The sequence below is a fragment of the Eucyclogobius newberryi genome, unplaced genomic scaffold, assembly GCF_026437365.1.
Source record: "Eucyclogobius newberryi isolate DKJ021-1_F unplaced genomic scaffold, fEucNew1.0.hap1 SCAF_11, whole genome shotgun sequence".
Classification (NCBI taxonomy): Eukaryota; Metazoa; Chordata; class Actinopteri; order Gobiiformes; family Gobiidae; genus Eucyclogobius; species Eucyclogobius newberryi.
Genome location: NW_027315735.1, coordinates 4,234,892 through 4,250,445, shown reverse-complemented (window position 1 = coordinate 4,250,445; position 15,554 = coordinate 4,234,892). Strand labels below are relative to the sequence as shown.

The 15,554-nt window shown below is 43.7% G+C and overlaps 1 non-coding gene across 1 annotated transcript; it reads left to right on the top strand.

The window, feature by feature from the left end:
* The first annotated feature begins 14,992 nt into the window (after window positions 1-14,992).
* LOC140354855 (U6 spliceosomal RNA) lies at window positions 14,993-15,098 on the top strand. The gene has a single exon (XR_011926000.1). It is a non-coding gene; the product is annotated as a U6 spliceosomal RNA (small nuclear RNA).
* Window positions 15,099-15,554: the final 456 nt, after the last annotated feature.

The window sequence follows — 15,554 nt, the reverse complement described above, 5'->3', positions numbered from 1 at the left end:
GGTCTACAGGGGTGCAAAAGGGTGCAAAAGGGTGCATTGCAACCTCATTTAAAAGTGCTAGCACCCTTATTTAAGGTGTGTTAAATAACACTGACACTTAATGGAAGAGTATCATCTTTGCACCTCTTTGAAACTCAGATGCATCAGTCAGTTTAGTCCAGACCCGGGCCTGATGCTGCTTCTCTAAATCGTTTTAAATTTTTTTACGAATAATTAAGTTTTCCTTAATTACATAAATATAAACATCAGAAGGTTCATTTGGATAACACTCGGAACTCTATGAAATACAGTACAAGATTTTACAGTCGAGAAAAACTGCAAGATGAGGTAAAGACATTTGAAAATGGTGTGTCTTCATAATTCTGGAATAAAGGCGACTTGAGGCAAAAGTGAAGTACCATAATATATTCAGATCTGGTGTCAAATTAAGTCAAGCTAAAAAAAAAAAACGCATTTCAGTTATTTTGACTCTCTTTTACGAAGGACAGAGTTTTGCTTCATTAAGTATGATTTGTGGTAAAAGATTTTTTTTTAACCTTTTGTCCAGTACAACCTAAAGAAGAATATTTTATCTTCATCATACAATGGTCAGTGTGGAAGAAATAAGCAAATAACTGAAATACTACATAGATTACAATACATATTTTAACCAAGCTCTGCTATTACTTACAGAGCAGTTATTATTGTATGACTTTCTGCAGCTAATCCCAATTCGAACAGTGAAATCACATCGTGTTCCCTCTTGACCTCTGTCTCCAGTTACTTCCATTCCAGAATTTAAAATGCATTTGAGTACTTCTTCTCTTTTTACTTCACATCTAATGGCTAGCAATAATAAGTAGCACGTTATGTTCTCCACTTCTATGCATTCAAAGTGAACTGGAAGCATCTCATTCACTGACGGCCTTTGCTTCAAGTCCTCTGCTGACATGTTGCACAAAGTGGTTAGCCTGTGTTTGGAGGGCGGGCGCTAATAGTTAAAGCATGTGGCTGTGAAGTCATTGCTGCAGAGTCCAGGCTCTGTGGAGGACGTCCCTGTGAAGAGGCTGCCAGTGGTCGCATCTGGTTCCTCTCCTCTCATGCCCTTGTTTTGGATACGGCGCTAACAAGCTCCCACGCTACAGCAGAACAAGGACGGACGCTAATGGCTCGCTGCTTGAGTACACTGGGCCGTCTATTGCGTCCCGTGCAAAGGACAATCAAGATGTTGTCAGTGACTGTGAATTCATTTTTCCATTTCAGACTTTCTAATCTACCACCACTAATCTCTTCACAAACTTCAACTAGTTCAGAACTCTGACTCTCGCATCCTCACTAGAACATCCTCACGAGAACATCCTCACGAGAACATCCTCACTAGAACATCCTCACTAGAACATCCTCACTAGAACATCCTCACTAGAACATCCTCACTAGAACATCCTCACGAGAACATCCTCACTAGAACATTCTCACTAGAACATCCTCACTAGAACATCCTCACTAGAACATCCTCACTAGAACATCCTCACTAGAACATCCTCCACATTCTCAGAGACCTCCACTGGTCAACTTCAAAATACTCATATTCACCGTCACAGCCCTCCATAATCCTGCACTGTCCCACCCCTCAGGTTTGCTCCGCCCATATACTCCCTCCTGCTCATGTGCTCCACCTCCCGCTCACTATGCTCCACCTATCGGTCATGTGCTCCACCTCCCGCTCACTATGCTCCACCTCTCGCTCATGTGCTCCACCTCCCGCTCACTGTGCTCCACCTCCCGCTCACTATGCTCCACCTCTCGCTCATGTGCTCCACCTCCCGCTCACTGTGCTCCACCTCCCGCTCATGTGCTCCACCTCCCGCTCATGTGCTCCACCTCCCGCTCACTGTGCTCCACCTCCCGCTCATGTGCTCCACCTCCCGCTCATGTGCTCCACCTCCCGCTCACTGTGCTCCACCTCCCGCTCATGTGCTCCACCTCCCGCTCATGTGCTCCACCTGCCGCTCACTGTGCTCCACCTCCCGCTCATGTGCTCCACCTCCTGCTCATGTGCTCCACCTGCCGCTCACTGTGCTTCACCTCCCGCTCATGTGCTCCACCTGCCGCTCACTGTGCTCCACCTGCCGCTCACTGTGCTCCACCTCCCGCTCATGTGCTCCACCTGCCGCTCACTGTGCTCCACCTGCCGCTCACTGTGCTCCACCTCCCGCTCACTGTGCTCCACCTCCCGCTCACTGTGCTCCACCTCCCGCTCATGTGCTCCACCTCCCGCTCACTGTGCTCCACCTCCCGCTCATGTGCTCCACCTCCCGCTCATGTGCTCCACCTCCCGCTCACTATGCTCCACCTCCCGCTCACTGTGTCGGCATTAAGGTGCAACATACAACAATTATTAATAATTATAGCAAAGTATGTCAAATAAAATAAGACATGCATGAATAAAGAATTTACTCATAAACTGAAAACAAACTTGGTCCTTGGTAAGTACACACATTTTATTATTGTTGAGAGTGATAATAATATTATAATTAATATGTATATTTATATTTATATTAAGATATTGTTCTGAAATTAGTCCTTACTAAAACGGGTACGTGACTATATTTGTAAAATAAATTGAACAAAGACAGAAATCAATGAGACGTTTCATAAAAATAATAGTCAATAAACAAGTTATTTATGATAATGATGGTGCAAGCCTCATCTCCTCAGGCAGTAGTAGTATTAGAAGGAGTAATATTAGTACTAATAAAGTGTAATAGTATTAGTGGCTGTATTTGAATTACTATGGTAATAATACCACAGTTAATGGTTCATTAGCTGTTGTATTAGTCCTAGCATTATAGTGTTAATACGTACAGTAGATATGACTTTGCTTTAATGACCAGACACACAGTTTCTGAGCGCATGCAAAGACCCGAGGACTTCACTCCCGCTGCACATAAGTGAAATCAGCTGCTGAAAGACAAACACATGGCTCTGAGCGGGCTAATGTTGACTCATTAAAACCAAAAACAATGCTTGGTTCTTGTCCTTGCAGAGAAGGCTTTGGCAGCTCATACAGGAGACACAGACACTTGACAAGAATGCAACAGGAGGGTTTTTGTGGCGTCTGCAGGGCCATCGTGCAGTGATGATCACATGTGACTGATATAGAGTCAAGGAAAACATGAACTAAAACTATAACCACAATAAGACAATATCACATATACAATGCTAAAATACACAACCAAAGCATTGGTTTCTGTAAATGAATCCTGCAGTGCACTTTTCCAGATTCAGTTGGAGGTGCCAAAGGAAAGCAGACACCCTTCCTTCATGTCATGGAGATGGGCCCCCGGGGCCCCCACTAGTTCTGACAGGCTGCTCCAGCGGCAATGAAGGATGGCTCAAATACAGAGGACACAAGAAACTCTACTATACCTTCCATCTATGTTGTAAGAAGAGGCTGGAGCACTAGAGCAGGAGAAGTTTATTTACCATTAGACAAGGCAAGTTTATTTGTAGAGCATATTTCATCCACAAGGCAATTCAAAGTGCTTCACAACAGGAACAAATGCATTCAAATCACAAAGAAATGAAAGAAATCACAAAACAGTTTAAGACATAAAAAAGAAGAGTGCAAAGAAAATCCTTTCAGTCATAAACACAGCAAAACAAAACTGTTTTTAGCTTGGATTTGAACATTGTCAGAGTAGAACCTGTCTCACATCTTCAGGAAGAATGTTCCAGATTTTAGCTGCATAAAACTGAAACGCAGATTCTCCATGTTTAGTCCTGACTCTGGCACCAGCAGGAGGCCTGTCCATGTTTAGTCCTGACTCTGGCACCAGCAGGAGGCCGGTCCATGTTTAGTCCTGACTCTGGCACCAGCAGGAGGCCGGTCCATGTTTAGTCCTGACTCTGGCACCAGCAGGAGGCCGGTCCATGTTTAGTCCTGACTCTGGCACCAGCAGGAGGCCGCTCCATGTTTAGTCCTGACTCTGGCACCAGCAGGAGGCCGGTCCATGTTTAGTCCTGACTCTGGCACCAGCAGGAGGCCAGTCCATGTTTAGTCCTGACTCTGGCACCAGCAGGAGGCCGGTCCATGTTTAGTCCTGACTCTGGCACCAGCAGGAGGCCAGTCCATGTTTAGTCCTGACTCTGGCACCAGCAGGAGGCCGGTCCATGTTACTGTCCTGACTTTGCTTCTGTTGTGGGGAGCGTTGTACCTTTGATGAAGATAACAGGGGAGAAATGCTTTATTCTCCATCACCTTCACGTCATAACCAGTGTTGGGCCAACAACAGTTTGTGCTCAGTCGTGGTTTGAAACATTGCTGTCCGTACCACTGACTGTAAAAGTGACTGAAAGGATGGAAGTCTAATGTACTCCAGAGTTTTCAGTTACTCTTTGAAAGTACTTTAAGATGTAGTAGCCCCAGAAATGGGCCAATAACCCGTCTTAAGGTATAAAAAGTCTCATAACCATGAGGCTTCCCGACCGTATTGACCGAGCTCATTTATTTCACAGGCTTTGTGGAAAAAGCAGCTCTCACAGCCTTGAATTCATGAATAGATAATTTTGCTCATTACTAACACTTAATGTGCCAAAAATCATGCTAATGACCAGGACGGAATTATTTAAATAGTCTTAATATTTGATATAATTTGCCATTATAATTAGTTTTATTATTATTATTATTATTATTAAAATAGCTGTTGCATGTTGCACCACGGAATCACGTTCCTAGTTTGTGACTTTTATTCACTGACAATGACAATAAACCTTTTTCTGATTCTTTGAAGTGACCTCTAATTTGGTAAGTCTGTCTTTTGCCCATTTTCTTTTTCCAAAGGCAGTTCTGTCCCAAAGCCTGAACCTTAAGCTAATTCACTGTTCCAAAACACAAACCCAATGCATTCCTAACCCTAATAATAGATCAAAGCGAACACAGCCACCAGCACATTCTGGTTATAGGCTTAATTACTCGAGGTTAATTGTTTTGTCCTCTAACTGATTAGTATTTGTCTAACTATATGCACAGCAAAGTAAAGCACAACCAAAGATAATATATGTACCATTATGAAATATGTAACTCCCTGGCATATACCATCACGTCAGGTAATACTGTGTACATTTGATACCGTCCCATCGCTGCAGGATTTAGAGGATAGTTGTACGTAATGCTGAGCAAGCAGACAATTATTCTATACAGCAACTAAGGGTCAAAGAAGAATCATTTACATACTGGCATATCCACAACCTGATATCTATCATTCAAACCTGACAGTGAAATGAGAAAATGAAAATGTTTACCAAAAGTCTATTCCTGAAATAAATGTTCTCCTGGTTCTAATATTCCTGGTCCTCCTACATCCCACATGTAAATAGCTTGTGGTTTGATCAGAATATTCAAAGAAGATGCATTAATTGCTGGCGTGTGAGTCTTGCTGCAGCAGTGACATCTCAAGGAGCAGCAGTGACATCTCGAGGAGCAGCAGTGACAACTCGAGGATCAGCAGTGACATCTCGAGGAGCAGCAGTGACAACTCGAGGATCAGCAGTGACATGTCGAGGAGCAGCAGTGACATCTCGTGGAGCAGCAGCAGTGACATCTCGAGGAGCAGCAGTGACATGTCGAGGAGCAGCAGTGACATGTCGAGGAGCAGCAGTGACATCTCGAGGAGCAGCAGTGACATGTCGAGGAGCAGCAGTGACATGTCGAGGAGCAGCAGTGACATGTCGAGGAGCAGCAGTGACATGTCGAGAAGCAGCAGTGACATCTCGAGGAGCAGCAGTGACATCTCGAGGAGCAGCAGCAGTGACATCTCGAGAAGCAGCAGTGACATCTCGAGGAGCAGCAGTGACATGTCGAGGAGCAGCAGTGACATATCGAGGAGCAGCAGTGACAACTCGAGGAGCAGCAGTGACATGTCGAGGAGCAGCAGTGACAACTCGAGGAGCAGCAGCAGTGACATGTCGAGGAGCAGCAGTGACATGTCGAGGAGCAGCAGTGACATGTCGAGGAGCAGCAGTGACATGTCGAGGAGCAGCCTTGTGGAAAGCTTGCAGAGAAATCTTTACCACACTTGAATTAAACGTGTTTTCATAATGACTCGGGGGCAGCCGTGCGGAGCTCTTCATCAGACCTTTCTTTTCAAACAAGAGCAGCCGCGCTTCATACCAAGACTTGGGAGGAAAGTGGATTTCTTAAACTCACTGCAATTACCAGGCAATTTGGAGAAGGAAACGGCTACAATTTGAGCGCTTGGGATCTGCTAGTTGCTTGTTAGAAAAGGTCCATGTCATTGCAGAGGACATTAAGTGTGCTTCCTAAGTGCCAGGCTGTAATTGAAGTTTGAAAAGTGTTGTCATTTGGACCATGTTCCAGAGTTTGTTGGTGCGGATCATAGAGTAGAACCTGGATTATTCTCAGGTAACAGCATTTCAGCTCCTGGTTATAACAAACAACAAGGAAAGGCAACGGAAAAGCACAAATTCAATTATCACATTGCTATGAATTGGAACTCAAAGTGCTAATGACGACACTGCTGCAAAACACTCCAGTTCAGCTTCATGCACCAAATTTCTGATTTTTTCAGTACAGAGCAACAGACAGGGCAAAGGGATGGTAAATAAACTATATATTTTAGCACGATAAAAAGTGTAGACAGTTTGTGGTTCATTTAGTATAACTGTGATAATCGGCAACAAAGATAAACTCCATTAAAGATCAATATCAACAAAGATACCACACAATTCTGCAGAAAAAACAACTTATCCATGATTTTGAGCATTCTCTTTTCATTTAAAACAAAGTACAACACTGTAATAGTTGGCGTATTATAAATGCATTCCATTTAACCAACGATTAGCGTGATATTATCCTTAAAAAATGCAGGACTGAAGTACTCAAACAGGCACGACTCACCTAAAGTACAACTTTGAGTATGTATATGATGAGGGAAAACCATGATGCCTCGTGGACAGTAGAAGACCAGCGCTGTTTTTGTTGTAAGAACCAATAATTAACATTCCTGATTGAATCTGGTCAATGAACTTTAGCCAAATGACTTCTCATGCATCTAGTAGATAACACATACCTTCAACACTCTCGTGGTCACGTAAATGTTCAACTGGGACCTATTCCGAGTCAGCTCACGATACACAGGCCTTTGTTAGGATTAAGCAGTCGCACTTATTCACTTCGGGTTATCTGCCTCTCGGTGGGAGTCAGGAGTCAATTCGGGACGGACTGAAATCGCCCAAACATTTGCTAAGATAAGCCCTTCTCAGTTATCTCTGAACAATCGCTCTTATATATGCTCGACATTACTCAACAAGAGCCTCGCTTCACGAATAGCAAAGGTTTTCTTTCGAGAGTGAACTGATTTGAGACCGACTGCCAGACGAGCTATAACTTCACATCGCACTCACACAAACTATTGACTGAAAAAACATCCTCTCGGGCTAATACTTTTAACAACGCAGTGGGGTTTAAATCTTTGAAGTTATTGCCTTGTGAAACGACGAGACTTTTTGCAAACCCAACAACCAGCATCGGAAGACTATTGTGACAGATTGCGTTTCCTCCCTGGCATCCATCCAGAGCCATTGAGCTGAGTTTAAGGCCATTTCCCTCAGAGCGACAGGTGGGGTCCAGGACATAAAGCTCTTTCATGAATGTGGAATGAGGAAAGGAAAAGATGGGCAAAAACTTGATTCAGGGCTTTAAAAGGCAGCGTTTCAAGCAGGGGCAAACCATTGTGCGAAGACAAAAGGCCGACATAGCCAGAGAATGACAGATTATGAAAAGTATATTGCGCTTTGTTGCGCGTTTACATAATGCACATCAGGCAGAATGAATGTCTTTCATCAGGCCCCGGTGGAGAAGCAGTTTCTCTTTGAAGCTCGGCGCTGGTGTACACAGGTGTTCCTTCTACTTTCTCTCACAACACAAATGTAATGGGCCTGTACACCGCGCTGTGGCGGTCGGCACTAGATCATACACTCAGAACTCACGGAAGTGATGAGTTCGGTCCCACTGATACAGCTCAGGCAATCATTTTCTCTCTAAAAAGCTTATTTTCATTGCGTTACAGTCTGTTCCACTTCACACGTAGTATAATGTTAACCCCTAATCAAATCAAATCAAATCAAATCAATTTATTTTTGTAAGGCCCAAAATCACAACAACAGTTGCCTCTGAGGGCCACAGGGAGAAATGAATCAACAATGTCTGTGGTGGCGATGAAGTCAGACAATGTCTGTGGTGGCGATGGAGTCAGACAATGTCTGTGGTGGCGATGAAGTCAGACAATGTCTGTGGTGGCGAGGGACGATGTCCCAGGGTCCTCTGTCCTTAGACTCTCCTTCTCGGCCAGGAAAAACTACAAAAAAAAACCTCTTTGGGAAAAAAGCGTAGAAACCTGGAGGAGTTCCAGTGAAGGAGAGATCCGACTCTCACAGACGGACAGACGGACACTAATCCTAACCCTCAACCCCTAACCCTCAACCCCTAACCCTTAACCCCTAACCCTCAACCCCTAACCCTTAACCCCTAACCCTTAACCCCTAACCCTCAACCCCTAACCCTTAACCCCTAACCCTTAACCTTCAACCCTCAACCCCTAACCCTTAAGCCCTAACCCTTGACCCTCAACCCCTAACCCTTAACCCTTAACCCCTAACCCCTAACCCCTAACCCTTAACCCTCAACCCCTAACCCTCAACCCCTAACCCTTAACCCCTAACCCTTAACCCCTAACCCCTAAGTTTTTGTAGTAGTTAAGAGACGAGGGTGAAAAAATTGACAAACTAATCTGTGCAATCTATAAGTTAAAAAATGTAAACACAAAAAAATTAAAGGTCGGAGCCGGAGTCGAACCCAAAATCTCCAGCATGACACACAGTGGTTCAAACCACTGGGCCAAACAATCTGGAAATGTTATGCTGAAGGACAGAAATCATACCTCGCATGTGATCTGCCCGCCACGAGGGCCGCCATAATGGATTCTGTAACTTCCAAATTCGTCACTTCCATGAGTTATGAATGTATGATCTAGTGCTGACCGCGCCGTGACTGAACGCTTTATAAATTGTCAATATGGGCGACAGTGGCTCAGTGGTTAGAGTTCTCGTCCATCAACCCAAAGCGCAAACAGTCGGTAGGTCTTGTTCCTTTAACACGAGCACTACTTGGTGTTTCCTCACAGTTAACTTGAAGTTGATTCATGCATGTTTGAGTTTTCCTGTATTGTCCTGCAACTGAGGCTCAAGTGCTCAGAAAATTCCTGTTTTCACGTCGCCGGATTGGACAAGTGCACGTCTATTTAACCTGGCCAGACATCGATTACAGTGGTCCAATAACCACAGACGGCGCAATCAAAAGAAAAGGCCAGGAATAACAACTACCAATTTGGAGTCAATACTGTTATTTAAGGTATGTTTCCACTTGTTTGCTTTAGAGCAGATTGTGATGGTCCAAAAGTCTCTCCACCGCCTGAAATGAACCGTTCAAGTCCGTTTAAGCGATCCAAAGCAGACGCTGCGAGGTACATGTAGCTCCGAGTACGCTTCTGAAGCCGGTGAAAACAAGACAGGAATAAGCAGATATAAATATAATTATATACATTTCTCACCAAACACTGTATTTCCTGTGATTTTATTTGTGTTTAACTGACAGACTTCGCAAAACAAAGCTAGCGCACGTTAGCATAAGCCTGTTTCCTGTTTATTGCTGCGCAGAACTCAAGTTAAGATAGAAAAAAAAGTGCATGTTGTATCTAATCATTTCCAAACCTTATTACATTAAGATACATTACATTACATAAAGCGATGTTAAAATGCAGTAAAGAGGTGCTTATTTTAGCTTTGCTTTAGAAACATCTCACAGCGCCACATAGTATTTTTATGACTTGCTAAGATCGGCCTTATAATTAAAAAGTACAATTCAGGCACAATTTTAGGTTTTATTAATCAAGGAAACATGTGTTATGTTTGGGTGATGTCAGCTGTTCACGGAGCAAAACTATGTCCTTTCCCCTGCCATTAGAACCTCCTAAGTGAACCAGTCTGAACCAGTCTGAAACAGTCTGAACCAGTCTGAACCAGTCTGAACCAGTCTGAACCAGTCTGAACCAGTCTGTGAGTCCAGGGCCAGTTGGAACGTGGCTCATGTCCTTAGCCAGACACTTATCCAGCCATAAGAGTTTGTGTGTGAGTGATTGCTGTTGCTTGGAGGGAGCAACGGAGCAGATTGACAGCCTTGCTTGCACCTTGCTACCGGGTAACTTTGGCTATAGCAGCATGCGTGGGGTGAATGGATAATGCCAGATTGATGGTGGAGCAAACAGTTCCATGCTTTTTTCGCATACTCTCCAAATGTTTAGTTGTCAATTGCAACCTGTGCGTGAATTAGATAAATAATAGAAATAGCAACTTCATTATCTTCTGCATGAATCCATGTGTCCTTCCAAATGACAAGCTTAAAATAATGACCAACTTTTAAACTCGAGTAAAACTTTTTTGGGCTCAAAAAAGAACATTTCATAACCATGGAGACAAGCAAGTGGCCAGAAAAGTGAACACGGTGCACCATTAATAATAGATTTTAACTTATGATTATATGATTTTGACAAATGCACTAAAAATCAATCTTAGGTTGTTTAAATTGACAGGACGAGACAAAATCATCCACGTTACAAACTCCAGCGCTCAGCCTGTAACAGTCTGGTGCAAACAGTCTGTCTGAAATATCAGCTTTTCAGGGACAGAAAAAGTGCTTCATCGCTTCCAGACAATCCACTTTTGACACTGTTCAATTATTCCTTAAAAGTTTGGCGAGCTCGGCGGGTCAAAGAATTTTGCCAATCCCTCGGGCATGTAATCCTCCCATTCAAGAGCTGCATTCTGACAAGGTTTGGACCTCCTCTGATGTGCACACAACTTATTTCCAACACACGCCCCGGGAGGAGAGCGAGGATTCAGAGAGCAAAAGAAATAGCAATGTGATCTAAAGTGATTTATTCTTCGTGAACAGACGTTTGTGTGCATAAATAATACATTCTCAGTCACTAATTGTCAACATTGAAATGCGATTTAGATTTATCAAACAGGGACAAGTTAGATTAGACATCGCCTGATATCACAACCTGCTTTGGTCAAATTGTAAATGATAAACTTATTCATGCACGTGTGATGTCAGTGCGTGGGAAGAGAGCGTTAGCATGAGATTATAATAATAATAATTAGCCCTTTGTTTGGTGTTGTAATGCAATGCAAGCCTTAAAAAAGTACAATTTTGATGGCTATGATGAGAAGAAAGTAACAATTTATTAAGAATTATATCCAATGGGTAAAATGTTCGTTATTGTATTTTTATTTTTGTTATATTAGTATTAAAACACAAATACTAGTGAAAGTAATACAAACTAAACTGTACAGGCCATGTAGTAGTGGCACGTCTAGTGGGCCTAACGCTCCTTCAGCTGGTAGTCTGTTGCATTCTGGGTCGTGTTGGCCTTAAAGGTTACACATATCTTTTGATAGATAAGGATTATAGTATAAAGTATCTATAAAAGTCCTGCTCCAGGAAGCGTCTTTGGTAGAGCGTCTGCCAACGACTTCTACTGGTTATTGCGTGACTGTATTGGAAAACAAAATCACTTTGGGGATGAATAAAATACATTCTGAGCCTGACCAGCTTGTCTCCATGACATGTTAAGTGTAATGCCATATTGTGGAATATTCCAGGCAAAGCAGTAACACAAGGTGGTGTTCCCTCCACCAGAAGTCGCATTGTTCTCTTGATCCTGTTCAAGGCACTTAACACTGCATAGTGTCTATTTAAGTGCTATAGACTGTATAATAAATTCTGTATGAATGGAAGTCCCAAAAGGCAACATAGTTCTGGAAAAAGCACAGCAAAGCGTTTGTTTACTGTGTTTGACAATGTGTTCTGTATCTTTTATAAGCTAAACTGATGAAGAGCAGGAACATTAACAGTCCTCTCGGGTTTACCATAGCCTGAGGCCGGATCCACTCCATTACAGATATTATTGTTGGTAGAGATTTTTTTAAATTCCCACAGCAGCATCACGAGTCTTTGCTGAGTGCTTGTTATTACTAAAAAGAAATAAAACACACATCAATGCCATTTTATTCATTTATATGCTTTTCAAACTGTTTTTCCTTTCCGTCTCGCAGCACGGAAAATGATGCTAGCACCATCCGAATGATGACACCTCAACTGTTCTGCCTTATAAATACCAATACAGTAAATGTTTTGCAACTTTGCAAAAGATAATTAGCTTCAGCAAATATCAATTTACATCAAACAATGTAAATGTTCCGAAGTGATATAAGCTCATTTGCATCAGTGGTCCATTTGCCAGATGAAAACACTTAAAAATCACATACCAAACATTACAAAATCATACAATAAAACTGCAAAGACATTTTTATACAACTAGTGCTCATAAGTCTTTGTTTTGTAAGTCACTTTATTGCATTCGTTTTGCTAGAAAAGAACAAGGGAGACTCTCAAATGGCTTTTGTACAATGTTCCACTGTTGGGAAGATCTGGCTGAAAAGACGACCTGACCAAATACAGTTCCTCCACAGGGAATGGTGCAGTCTTCTCTTATCACTTCTCTGGTCGTGCTGCCCTCCCTAGATCTAAAGTTCACAAAGTCGTTCAGTGAAGGAGGAGTTGGGCCAAGTTTGACACATAAGACACATGTTTTTTGTACTTTAAAGTGATCAGGTGTTGGACCAGCTGACAATGCAATAGTGAGAGGATCATGGAAAATACAATAAGTATGTTTTTGCTGCTTCAGTTGATAAACAGTCTCGATTTACCGGTCACTACGTTCCTACCCTCACCTATGGTCATGAGCTTTGGGTAATGACCAAAAGGACAAGATCGCGGATACAAGCGGTTGAAACGAGTTTCCTCCGCCGGGTGGCTGGGCGCTCCCTTAGAGATAGGGTGAGGAGCTCGGCCACACAGGGGGAGCTCGGAGTAGAGCCGCTGCTCCTCCAGCTGAGGTGTCTCGGGGATCTGTTCCGGAGCCTCCTGGGCTCCTCCCTGGGGAGGTGTTTTGGGCATGTCCCACCGGGAAGAGACCCCGGGGAAGACCCAGGACACGCTGGAGGGACTACATATTCCGACTGGCCTGGGAATACCTTTGGATCCCCCCGGAGGATTTGGAGGAAGTGTCTGGGGAGAGGGTAGTCTGGGAGACACTGCTTGGACTGCCGCGACCTGGCCCACGGATAAGCAAAAGAAAATGGATGGATGGATGTAACATATTTGTTGTTGTAACCAGTGAGACAGAGGAGGAGCTACACATGTAGCACATGTTTAGATATTACAGACTGGAAGTTACAGTTATAGCAATGACAAACCATTGGTCACATCCAAACTGAGGCAATTAAGGCAGCAGAAGGAGGCCGCATACAGGCCATGTGACAGAGAAAGCTACACACATGATAAGTATGGATTTAGCAGGGAGGTGTCAAGAGTTAGATCAGAATATAATATGCATCTGTAGTCATGAAGTCATTGAGCGCCTGATCTTGCCCCACCTCAAGTCCTTCACCTCCTGCTGGACCCTCTGCAGGTGGAGCACTGATTTCCTGTTGGATCGGTGCAGTGGTAACAACCTGGAGCTCAACGCCAAGAAGACAGTGGAGATGATCTCGGACTAGAGGAAAGTCACTGCCTCCCAGCCCCCCCTTGCCGTAACAAACTCTCCCATCACCACCATGAACCAGGACCTGAAGTGGGAGCTCACCATCACCCAGGACCTCAAGTGGGAGCCCACCATCACCCAGTACCTCAAGTGGGAGCTCACCATCACCTAGTACCTCAAGTGGGAGCTCATCATCACCCAGGACCTCAAGTGGGAGCTCACCATCACCCAGGACCTCAAGTGGGAGCCCACCATCACCCAGGATCTCAAGTGGGAGCCCATCATCAGCCCCCTTATCAAAAAGGCCCAGCAGAGGATGTACTTGCTGAGGAAAGCCAAGCTGTCAGTGCAGATAATGGTGCAGTTTTACACAGCCATCACAGAGTCCATCCTCACCTCCTCCATCACCGTGTGCTACGCTGAAGCCACAGCCAGGGACAAACAGAGACTACAGCACCCATCTCTGCAGGACCTGTACGTCTCCAGGATTTGGGGAGGAACATGTCGGATCACAGCCGACCCTTCTCACCCTGGACACGGACTATTTGAGCCACTCCCCTACAGGCAGAAGGCCACTTCCCTCAGGCAGGAGGCCACTCCCCTCAAGCAGGAGGCCACTCCCCTCACCCAGGAGGCCACTCCCCTCAGGGAGGAGGCTACGGTCCAGTCACACTATAGAGCGCTCCTGAAAGAAGCCGAAAGGAGGAGGAGGAGGAATTTGCAAAGAAAAAAAAATGCACATAGTCCTCACCTGTCTATGAGCCATAGGTATCCACGTTGTAAAATGAAATATTTACACAGAAATATGGTGCATGGTAGTGATGTGCTGGTCGTCTTTTGACCCACGGGTTCCACAAGGGGCAGGTCACATGTTACCCGTGGGTCATGAGACCTCATTTCATTGCAGAGCAGGTTGAGGCCAGTTTAATATGCAAACCATGATTATTACCAAGAGGGTTATTCTCAGGGAATGGAAGGTTGTCAGTTTGTGCCTTGACAACATCCAGAATAATCTGTCTGGTCAGCAGAGTTCATACAGATGGGGACTCTTTATGGATCATATTAAACAGAAGAGGTCTCAACCTCAAACAAAAACTGTACTGTAGAGTGTAGAAAAGATTCAGTTGTGGTCATCTGGACTCTGTTCTTGGAGAGAAAAAAATGGTTTGAAATAACAGAATCCAGATGAAACAAATGAATCTTTTTCTACAATATGTCGGTGTAATCCCTCATTCGTCCAGGCGTGTTCCATAGTAGAAAAAGCTTCAGTTGTAGTCATCTGGACTCAGTTTGAAAAAATAAAACGCTTCACGAATTTGCGTGTCATTGTGTTAGTTCGCTAACACATATACTAAAATTGGAACGATACAGAGTAGATTAGCATGGCCCCTGCGCAAGGATGACACGCAAATTCGTGAAGCGTTCCTCATTTTTTATTTTTTCAAACTGAGTCCAGATGACTACAACTGAAGCTTTTTCTACTTTTTCTACAATGGAAAACTCCTGGACGAATGAGAGATTAAACCGACATGCACAATAGAGTGTGCAGTGTACACTTTAAAATAGTAAAATTACAGTATTCGTGTTTTTGAATATGAAAAAGCAGTATATAAAAAAAAAAAACACAATTGAATTGTTCTAAGAGAAAAAGGGGGGGAAGCTGCACCAGAAACAGTGGCTGCAGAGACCTAATTAGGCCAATAGAAGTCATAAAAGGCCAATCCTCCAGATTGACCTCAATTGAAAATGTGGTTTAGGAAATATCCTTTGTTTGAAGTTTTCCATTTTTGGAGACCTGAATGTGGAAAAGTTACATAAGAGAAACAATAGCAGATTAGACCAGGATGACCTGTGATTAACACTTATGTTAAATGCTCTTAATTGAACTTG